We start from the raw sequence: 12,401 nt of genomic DNA, 5'->3' as shown, positions 1-12,401 counted from the left end.
TTCAAATGTTGATCTTCCCTCCAGAGATTTGTAAATTATTGAAATTAAATTAAGTAGCTAACAATATACTCTTATTTGAAGCCTGTCAACTCCGTGTCCTACATTTGGCTGATGCTTATGTCATCACACTTCAAAGGCAGTTATAGTCAATGAACTAATCACTGATCATAATCTTGATGTGATTGGCCTGACTGAAACATGGCTTAAGCCTGATGAATTTACTGTGTTAAATGAGGCCTCACCTCCTGGTTACACTAGTGAGTAGTGACCATATCCCCCGTGCATCCCGCAAAGGCGGTGGTGTTGCTAACATTTACGATAGCAAATTTCAATTTACAAAAAAAAAAAAAAAATTCGTCTTTTCAGCTTCTAGTCATGAAATCTATGCAGCCTACTCAATCACTTTTTATAGCTACTATTTACAGGCCTCCTGGGCCATAAACAGCGTTTCTCACAGAGTTCCCTGAATTCCTATCGGACCTTGTAGTCATAGCAGATAATATTCTAATTTTTGGTGATTTTAATATTCACATGGAAAAGACCACAGACCCACTCCAAAAGGCTTTTGGAGCCATCATCGACTCAGTGGGTTTTGTCCAACATGTCTCTGGACCTACTCACTGTCACAGTCATACTCTGGACCTAGTTTTGTCCCATGGAATAAATGTTGTAGATCTTAATGTTTTTCCTCATAATCCTGGACTATCGGACCACCATTTTATTACGTTTGCAATCGCAACAAATAATCTGCTCAGACCCCAACCAAGGAGCATCAAGTCGTGCTATAAATTCTCAGACAACACAAAGATTCCTTGATGCCCTTCCAGACTCCCTCTGCCTACCCAAGGACGTCAGAGGACAAAAATCAGTTAACCACCTAACTGAGGAATTCAATTTAACCTTGCGCAATACCCTAGATGCAGTTGCACCCCTAAAAACGAAAAACATTTGTCATAAGAAACTAGCTCCCTGGTATACAGAAAATACCCGAGCTCTGAAGCAAGCTTCCAGAAAATTGGAACGGAAATGACGCCACACCAAACTGGAAGTCTTCCGACTAGCTTGGAAAGACAGTACCGTGCAGTATCGAAGAGCCCTCACTGCTGCTCGATCATCCTATTTTTCCAACTTAATTGAGGAAAATAAGAACAATCCGAAATTTCTTTTTTATACTGTCGCAAAGCTAACTAAAAAGCAGCATTCCCCAAGTGAGGATGGCTTTCACTAAAGCAGTAATAAATTCATGAACTTCTTTGAGGAAAAGATCATGATCATTAGAAAGAAAATTACGGACTCCTCTTTAAATCTGCGTATTCCTCCAAAGCTCAGCTGTCCTGAGTCTGCACAACTCTGCCAGGACCTAGGATCAAGAGAGACACTTAAGTGTTTTAGTACTATATCTCTTGACACAATGATGAAAATAATCATGGCCTCTAAACCTTCAAGCTGCATACTGGACCCTATTCCAACTAAACTACTGAAAGAGCTGCTTCCTGTGCTCAGCCCTCTTATGCTGAACATAATAAACGGCTCTCTATCCACTGGATGTGTACCAAACTCACTAAAAGTGGCAGTAATAAAGCCTCTCTTGAAAAAGCCAAACCTTGACCCAGAAAATATAAAAAACTATCGGCCTATATCGAATCTTCCATTCCTCTCAAAACATTTTGAAAAAGCTGTTGCGCAGCAACTCACTGCCTTCCTGAAGACAAACAATGTATATGAAATGCTTCAGTCTGGTTTTAGACCCCATCATAGCACTGAGACTGCACTTGTGGAGGTGGTAAATTACCTTTTAAAGGCGTCAGACCGGGGCTCTGCATCTGTCCTCGTGCTCCTAGACCTTAGTGCTGCCTTTGATACCATCAATCACCATCAATCACCACATTCTTTTGGAGAGATTGGAAACCCAAATTGGTCTATACGGACAAGTTCTGGCCTGGTTTAGATCTTATCTGTCGGAAAGATATCAGTTTGTCTCTGTGAATGGTTTGTCCTCTGACAAATCAACTGTACATTTCGGTGTTCCTCAAGGTTCCGTTTTGGGACCACTATTGTTTTCACTATATATTTTACCTCTTGGGGATGTCATTCGAAAACATCTTAACTTTCACTGCTATGTCGATGACACACAGCTGTACATTTCAATGAAACATGGTGAAGCCCCAAAATTGCCCTTGCTAGAAGCCTGTGTTTCAGACATAAGGAAGTGGATGGCTGCAAACTTTCTACTTTTAAACTCGGACAAAACAGAGATGAATGTTCTAGGTCCCAAGAAACACATGAAAGACGTGAAAGAAATACATGGGAGGGGTTGAGGTTAGAGGAAGGACAGGGGTAAAAAAAATATATATATAACTATTATAAAATAGACTGAGCCTATAAAATGTATATAGATTGTATGAGCTGGAAGTAGAAGCCTAGGTGTGGTTGTTCACTAGTTTTTTTATTTTATTTAACCTTTTATTTAACTAGGCAAGTCAGTTAAGAATAGATTCTTATTTACAATGACGGCCTACCTCGGCCAAACCCTAACCCGGATGATGCTGGCTCAATTGTGCGCCTCCCAATGTACTTCATTTAATCTGATTGTCATAAGGTTCCATGACTTTGTCCACACAGAGCATCTGAACACACAAAATACACTTTGACACAAAGTAGTCTGTGATAAATAGCACAATATGTTTCATCTGAGTATTTGTTATAGTCAAAATAATCCATACATTATGCATTTTTTACTCAAAAACTAGTTGTATGAGCTCCGGTCAATGAGGCCTACAGGCCATAAATAGCAAATAAAAGTTCAAAACTTGTAATGTTCACTAGATCTTAAGTTGATAAAAAGATCTAACACAACATTAGGTGATAATATACAGGTCTGTGAGAGCTGGAATTCTTACTGGTTGGTAGGTGATCAAATACTTATGTCATGCAATAAAATGCAAATTAATTACTTAAAAATCATACAATGTGATTTTCAGGATTTTTGTTTTAGATTCCGTCTCTCACAGTTGAAGTGTACCTATGATAAAAAATTACAGACCTCTACATGCTTTGTAAGTAGGAAAACCTGCAAAATCGGCAGTGTGTCAAATACTTGTTCTCCCCACTGTATGTAATATTATGGATTTATAATCAGCTATAATGGGGCGGTCATTTTGGACCGGGAACACAGAATTAATTAACATGAAACAAACACAACAGGAGGGTTAAAGCTGATCTACCCCCTAAGAAAAAATGTATGAAACTTTCCTACTCAACACCATTCCAATAATCAAACAACATTTTATGTTTTCTAGAAAGGTTACTTTTGGAAAGTCCTGTTGACTCCTGATTAGTCTTCCACTCTGCTCTCTGATCCCAGAGTGGACCAACCTTTTGTTGTGTTTGTGTGTGAGTGATAGAGAGAGAGAGGACAGTCAAGACCTGGAGTTTTTCCAGGCAATATGTATCCCAGAACTAACTCTGGGCCTAGCTACAGAATTGTAACGGGATATGTGATGCTCCATTACCCGTTTTAGCTTAGCTAATGTAAACTGCTGGGAGGAATTTTTCAACTTACCTGTCTCTTCTAAATGTCCAGTTGCAGGTGGTTCTCCAAAAAACTGAGAATATTCAGAAAGATATTACATCCACGTTTTGTATCGACTGAGAAATGCCTCTTGCATGTGTGAAGATCTTTGTTTTGATCACACTGTGTGACGCTTTGTCATCTACTTCTACACATGCCCGCGGCCAGGTCACATCGAAACGACTAGTTCCTGCAAAGATATTGAGAAATGCAAGATGTCTGGCAAGTAAAATGTTGAGGAAACTCCTCACTCGGTGCAAAATGTGGATTTATATATTCTCTAGTTTTTGGAGAACCACCTGCAACTGGACACAGACTTTTAGAAGAGACACTTTTCTTCTGAATCGAAAAGGAAGAAAGTAGCGCCAAGAAGAGGTTAGAAAAATTCCTTCCGAGGCTTTACACTAGCTAAACTTTAACAGGTAGTAGAGCATCACATATCCTGTTACAACTCTGTAGCTAGTCTGGGACAATTACCATGTTACAGTGCTTGTTTACAGAAGACAGAGGCGACCACCTGTTCTAATTAGCTATCGAAGCATCTCCGAATGCCTGTGTGTAACGGAAGAAGGACAAAAATAGGTTTGCAACTAAAACGTACTGTCAGTTGCAGCAGTGTTACATTATTTTGATGTGATGTGAAAGTAGAGGGCTTTATGTTTCCAACATCATATTGCAAGTAAGGATTATTAATATTTCCAAACTTTTAAACAGAGTGTCAGGATTGTAGTTCACATGGAACCAGCTTTGGTCCTTAGCTTCAGCTGAGAACCGAAGAGGAAGCTGTGAAGCCCCTTTTGGGTTCTCGAGAGCAACCTAGAGTTACATTTCATGTGCCGAGAATTAATCATTTGTTTGCCTTCATTTCAATGGCATCAAGTCAAGTGTGTGTGTAAATGGTAATAGTGTAACTGAAGGAAGCCATGCTAGAAACGTACAGTTGTGACTATAACTATTGTTGCCTGGAGGAAGGAAATGAGGTACAACACAGCGATGGGGAGTTCATGCTCTGGCACCCTCTACTGAAGAAGATTAGAATCACGCCTGACAAGGCCAATGAACACTGTGCCTCACCAGAATCTCCGCTTTCCACAGGTGATAAACCTGAGGCACGTATTCATTCCTTTAATTCAGCTCTGCTCTTCACCAAGCCCAGACCCGACCAGGTGTTGTACCTTGTTTCCCTCCTTTAGGGAACCGTAGTTAGTCATAACTGCACGTTCCCTTTCAGTCGGTCAACTCGATACAACACAACTATGGTGTCTACTGGGGTCGCCCCAAGCTGACCCCAGCAGACACCAAATGAAATGGCCCATGGCAGACCACCCAAAGTCCCAACCCGACAGGAAAACCTGCGGTACTTGGGTATTGTGTAATCTGCGTGCTGCCTAATGACCCACTCCTGCTCCAGCTGTAAGCACACTGTGGTCTACACTTAGGGCAGTGACATCCGAGCGATAGAACATCACAAAAGTGTGTGGTGATACCCAACTCGCCGCAGCACAAATATCTCCTACAGGCAACCCTTTAAGCAATGCCCAAGAAGCTGCCAGACCCATGGTGGAGTGGGCGCGTACACCATTCGGTCATTTTTGCCTTTTGCTGTCATATGCCTGAGAAATAGCCTCCACAAGCCAGTGGGAGAGACGCTGCTTAGAAAGCGCTCTACCACAAGCCGGATTAGCAAAACAGACAAAATTGGTCACACAGACACCTCTGGTCTACTGGCTTATCAAGACTAAGAAGCCGCATGGGTGACATCGGCTAGCAAACGGTACTGTGACAAGACATTTTATCGGATCAAAATCGATAATTCATTCCCGCGTTCCGTAACTGACTCAGCCGAGGTACGGGTCTTTGAACCCGAACCCAGCTTGTTAGCCTTTGTCATTTTGGTTGTGTTAGCCATTTTACTCATACCGCGTTTACATGGTACACGGTAGACGGCAAACTGGATGTTATTGTTTTGAGTGAGAGCATGACGGTATATGCCGTTGAGGCTGGCGGTGAATGAAGTCAGCCGCCACGGTAGACGGGACTTGTCGCCAAAGTTAAAATATTTCAACTTTTGTCGTATGCCATAGCGTTGTTGTCTTCCGGATGTTGATTTGCACTGATTGTTTACTGAAATCACCATAGTGCCACATACCTTTGTGCTGGCTTGCTTTTGCTGTAACCATCTTTCTTGCTTTCTTGTCCCGCTATGCTGGCTGGTATGATGTTTTTTGTGTCCCTCGTCTAAACGCAGCATCATTCAGTTAGCTAGGCTAAACCGGCAGAAGAATAACTAACAAATTCATCAGGAAACTCACAAAACCAGTTACCAGGCTTGAACACACAATGCCCAGAAGGATGGGCAGGCCCTCCTTAAGTGGGACAGTTAGATTTCGCATTTCCATGTTTATTTTAAAGAAAGCGTGAAAATGTTCTGTTCAGATCGAAATGAAGAGCGGAAGAATTTAAGGAATTAATCCGTGTCTTGGGTTTATAACTATTCCGGTGAGGCACTGTGTTCATTGGCCTTGTTAGGCGTGATTCTAATGTTCTTCAGTGGAGGGAGCTAGTGCATGAAGTTGACTGACTGAAAGGGAACAGTTGAATTACTCTTCAGTTTAATGTGTCTCCAGAAACATTCTTTTACACAACTCTCAAATTGAGGAAAAGTTTTTATTTCACTCACTATAACCGTACAGCTAGTTTCAATCAGGTTTGTGTGGGCTTTGTCTAAGCCAGTGTTCTGTGTTGGTATCTTTCAGTGCTGTGCAGTGTGGTCGGTCAGGTGCTATGTGTGCTGTAGTGAGCAATGTTGTTAGCACATGAGTGGTCACATGTTGTGCAGCTTGAACAATCTCACCACCAACCTAAGGCAATTGGAATGGCAAGATCATATGTCAGTGTCAGCTACACACAGACTTACCATTGAATGCACCTCAAGTTAAAAATAAAAATAAAAAGAACTTGTGGCTGCAGAGGCCTCCACATAACCCTGCCTTTGTGTGTCCATACATCAACTGAATAATTTGTTGAAATATTTTACCAGATTTAAGTATATACTGAGTTGCATGCATGTTATTTTGTTTCATGGTGTTAAGTTGTTAGATTGTTAGATTACTTGTTGGATATTACTGCATGGTCGGAACTAGAAGCACAAGCTTTTCGCTACACTCACATTAACATCTGCTAACCATGTGTATGTGACCAATAAAATTTGATTTGAGTACATTCAGTATTTTTCTGAATTAAAAACAAAAATATTATATTCATTCAACCTTTAAAACTTTTGATAATACTGTACCGAAACAATGGGAGTAGCACGAAGTTGAGAGACGTAATTTGGGGGGTCCAGACCCAGACACATTACCACTGCTCCAAGAAAGCTAGGTAATTGTTCTTGTCAATCAAAGGTCATCACAATACTATGTTTTCCCACACAAACCGTCACACTGGTCAAAGTTGTGGTATTTTTAACCATTAAGACCTTTATTTCTACCCCATTAGTTCAATAATGTCTTAGTCTGTTTGACTGAATCGTTCTGGAATGCGGAAGAGGCGTTAAAAAGCAAGCACAAGTGTTTCCCAGCGTATGTGGATTGCTACGAGCATAGATCATTTGACTTGGTATGAGGCCTATGGCACTGAAAGGAGAATATGGGGAAAGAGGGGAGTAAAAGGATGCTATTGATTTGCCATCCCCACACACTCATCTTGTGATACCCATGCACGCACAGCTGTAAGGTCGGACGTCAGGGGCAGGCATGATTGCAGCTAAGCCAATTCTTCCAGGCATCCCTATAAGGAACAGACATTACGTATAGTACATTAAATTCCATTTGTTCGAAATCTGTCAGAATATGATAAATGGTGCTCATATTTGAAAATTGATATTAATGAAAAAAGTTAATTAAGTGAGGTTAGAGTGACGTTAGAGCATATGGTGGAGTCATGGAATCTGGCTGAAAATTGTCTTTAAAACAAGTGTAGGGCAAATCATCAAAGGAACAAGTCTCAACTTATGCATGGAAATTGCGATATTAGAACAAACACATTATGCAAAAAGTAAGAGATTAACCTTGAAAGGGTCAAATTAGTAACATAAGAGTACAGAAGAAATCGAAAAGTCTGTTTCTTTATGGCCCTTCCTGGGACGGGGGAGTAACGAACGCCAATACATAACTATGACTTCATATCAAGGGTGCGTCCCAATAATCGCTCCTTCTTTCTGAAGTGTACAGTTGTTCACTACTGCCCACACATTTAATAGCATTGGATTGGTGTAGGCATTGGGTATAGAGAGTTTCCATATACCAGTTATTTCCCTTCAAATTCATGAAGTGTACACTTCGGTAGAAATGAGAGATTATTGGGACACACACCTTGATTCAATTCTCAACTTCCTATAGTGACCGTTGACCTTTGCAACTCCATAAGACAACATTAGCAAAGAACTTCCTGCCTGCTCACAGGCTATAGGGCAATTCCATGGTAAAGGATTCAGGTTTTTCACTTATAATGTATGCCAAACAAAAACCATTGCTTTCAAAGTTTAATTAACCATACAACCCTATGCACAATAACTACTTTTAACAATTTACACAGAACATTTGACAAAAACACTTTTACTGGAAGAACTGTGCAGATGCAAAGTTTGGTAACAGAATTTCGGGTAAATCTGACCACATTTTCTAAAATCGTTGTTAAATATATGCTCTGAATTAAGATTCAATGATGGCTGCAGAAAGAATGGGGTGCAGCTATGACATGACACTTGAATTTGAAAAAATTGATTTTGGTTATTGAACTACAGTAAGTGAAGTGGATTTACACCCTATAACAGAATTGCAGTAACATAATTTCATCATGGGTCCTTGATCTGTACTACACAGAAATGCATAATTATGGTTATGAATGTCATTCTCTTCATGGTGATGTACCCTAAATAGGCACACAAAGGTAGAAATATGCAATATCCTTTGCATATTTATGTATTATTCTACACACTGCCTATTATTTTAATGAGTTCCAAACAAGACAATTTGGTCCAGACCAAATCTGAACCAATCATAAATGTCTACGTTTCACAAGTTTGGACACCAAAGTATAACACAGTAGAACACAGCATGGAACAGTAGAGTAGAGTATAGTTTAGTTCAGTACTGTACATTATAGTGTACTCAACTCTAGTGTGCTCCATTGTGTACTGTACTAAACTCTACACCACTATATTATACTGTTCAGGACTGTACTATATATTTTTTAATATGTTTATTAACCTTTTATTTAACTAGTCAAGTCAGTTAAGAACAAATTCTTATTTACAATGACGGCCTACTGTATAACTATTCTCTATTTTTCTTTACTGTACTGTACTATGCTGTCCAAACTTGTGAAACATAGACGTCTGGGATTGGTTCAGATTTGGTCCGGATCGGACCAAATTTGAACCAAACATGGATGTCTATGTTTTGGCCAAATTAAGGCTAGTTCAGATGTCGGTGGATGTTGAAATCAACGCTGGTCCAGACTGGATAGAAAAACGTCTGTGGATGTTGAAATCAAATCCAGGGCAGATTGACCAAATTTCAACTACTTTTCAACGTCCATGGACGTCTGGTGTCGGTTGGTGCTCAGTGGGTGAGGATTCTGGTTACAGTAAAGGGAAAGAGCGGGGGCTCATGGTAAGGTGTCAGCAAGTGCCAGGAGATGTGACATTAATTGGAGAGACATAGAAGAGAGAGGGAGTATTGTCCAGACTTCACACTTTTGCTTCAACCACCAAACGACAGAAAAAGACAGAAAACAGTTATCAGCTGAACATAACAGTATGCCAGTGGAAGTGAGGACAGTAGCAGGTGACCCATCTGTGGTTTGTGACTACTATGATTTACCATTGTAGCCAATTCAACTGCAGATATTTCGTGACTGATTTGTTTTTTGGGGGGGATTCTGTTACCGATTTCTTTCTCATTCATCATTAATGATTCATTCAAGATTATCTGTAATCATGACAGCATACACATTAATATAGAAGTGTTTAGAAACATTATATTCTTATTTACAATAATAGTGACTCCAAAATGGCACATTATTTAGCATTAATTTAAATTGGGCACAAAATACTCTGAAACACAACCAAAACAAACAGCAAGTGCATCCAACAAGTTTGTAGAGTCATAAGCTTGATGTAATCAAGAAACCGTGGATAGATGGCAGCATTCGCCCTAAACTGAAAGCGTGAACCACTGCATTTAACCACAGCAAGGTGACTGGGAATACAAACAGTGTAGTTATTCCCTCCGTAAGGCAATCAAACAGGCAAAACGTCAGTAAAGAGACAAATTGGAGTCACAATTCAACGGCTCAGACACGAGACGTATGTGGCAGGCTCTACAGACGATCGCGGATAAAAAAAGGGGAAACCAGCCACGTCGTGGACACCGACGTCTTGCTCTCGGACAAGTTAAACACCTTCTTCGCTCGCTTTGAGGATAACACAGTGCCATCGACACGGTCCGCTCTCAAGGGCTGTGGGCTCTCATTCTCCGTGGCTGACGTGAGTAAGACATTTAAGCATGTTAACCCTCGCAAGGCTGCCTGCCCAGGCGTTATTCCTAGCCGCGTCCTCAGAGCATGCGCAGACCAGATGGCTGGAGTGTTTACGGACATATTCAATCTCTCCCTATCCCAGTCTGCTGTCCCCACTTGCTTTAAGATGTCCACCATTGTTCCCGTACCCAAGAAGGCAAAGGTAACTGATTTAAATGACTATCACCCGGGAGCACTCACTTCTGTCATCTGAAGTGCTTTGAGAGGCTAGTTAAGGATCATATCACCTCTACCTTACCTGACACCCTAGACCCACTTCAATTTGCTTACTGCCCCAATACATCCACAGACGATGCAGTTGCAATTTCATTGCACACTGCCCTATCCCATCTGGACAAAATAAATACCCATGTAAGAATGCTGTTCATTGACTATAGCTCAGCATTCAACACCATAGTACCCTCCAAGCTCATCATCTAGCTTGGGGCCCTGGTTCTGAACCCCACCCTGTGCAACTGGGTCCTGGACTTCCTGACGGTCCTCTCCCAGGTGGTGAAGGTAGAAAACACCTCCACTTCATTGATCCTCAACACGGGGGCCCCACAAGGGTGCATGCTCAACCCCCTCCTGTACTCCCTGTTCACCCATGACTGTGTGGCCACATACGTCTCCAACTCAATCATCAGGTTTGCAGATGACACAACCATAGTAGGCCTGATTACCAACAATAACGAGACAGCCTACAAGGAGGAGGTGAGGGCCCTGGCGGAGTGGTGCCAGGAAAACAACCTCTCCCTCAACGTCAACAAAACGAAGGAGCTGATCGTGGATTTCAGGTAAAAGCAGAGGGAGCACGCCCCTATCCACATTGACGGGACCGCAGTGGAGAAGGTGGAAACCTTCAAATTCATTGGCGTACACATCACTGACAATCTGAAATGGTCCACCCACACAGACAGTGTGGTGAAGAATGTGCAACAGTGCCAAAACCCTCACAAACTTTTACAGATGCAGAGTTGAGAGCATCCTGTCGGGCTGTATCACCGCCTTTAACGGCAACTGCACCGCCCGCAACCGCAGGGCTCTCCAGAGGGTGGTGCGGTCTGCCCAACATATCACTACAGCACCCGATGTCACAGAAGGGCCAAAAAGATCATCAAGGACATCAACCACCAAAGCCACGGCCTTTTCACCCCGCTATTATCCAGTAGGCGAGGTCAGTAGCCGACTACCACCTGGTTACTCAACCCTGCACCTTTAGAGACTACTGCCCTATATACAGTGGGGAGAACAAGTATTTGAAACACTGCCGATTTTGCAGGTTTTCCTACTTACAAAGCATGTAGAGGTCTGTAATTTTTTATCATAGGTACACTTCAACTGTGAGAGACGGAATCTAAAACAAAAATCCAGAAAATCACATTGTATGATTTTTAAGTAATTAATTTGCATTTTATTGCATGACATAAGTATTTGATCACCTACCAACCAATAAGAATTCCGGCTCTCACAGACCTATTAGTTTTTCTTTAAGAAGCCCTCCTGTTCTCCACTCATTACCTGTATTAACTGCAACTGTTTGAACTCGTTACCTGTATAAAAGACACCTGTCCACACACTCAATCAAACAGACTCCAACCTCTCCACAATGGCCAAGACCAGAGAGCTATGTAAGAACATCAGGGCTAAAATTGTAGACCTGCACAAGGCTGGGATGGGCTACAGGACAATAGGCAAGCAGCTTGGTGAGAAGGCAACAACTGTTGGCGCAATTATTAGAAAATGGAAGAAGTTCAAGATGACGGTCAATCACCCTCGGTCTGGGGCTCCATGCAAGATATCACCTCGTGGGGCATCAATGATCATGAGGAAGGTGAGGGATCAGCCCAGAACTACACGGCAGGACCTGGTCAATGACCTGAAGAGAGCTGGGACCACAGTCTCAAAGAAAACCATTAGTAACACACTACGCCGTCATGGATTAAAATCCTGCAGCGCACGCAAGGTCCCCCTGCTCAAGCCAGCGCATGTCCAGGCCTGTCTGTAGTTTGCCAATGACCATCTGGATGATCCAGAGGATGAATGGGAGAAGGTCATGTGGTCTGATGAGACAAAAATAGAGCTTTTTGGTCTAAACTCCACTCGCCGTGTTTGGAGGAAGAAGAAGGATGAGTACAACCCCAAGAACACCATCCCAACCGTGAAGCATGAAGGTGGAAACATCATTCTTTGGGGATGCTTTTCTGCAAAGGGGACAGGACGACTGCACCGTATTGAGGGGAGGATG

Source organism: Salvelinus namaycush, chromosome 2, assembly GCF_016432855.1.
Source record: "Salvelinus namaycush isolate Seneca chromosome 2, SaNama_1.0, whole genome shotgun sequence".
NCBI classification, from domain to species: Eukaryota; Metazoa; Chordata; class Actinopteri; order Salmoniformes; family Salmonidae; genus Salvelinus; species Salvelinus namaycush.
Note: the sequence above shows the minus strand (reverse complement) of the source record.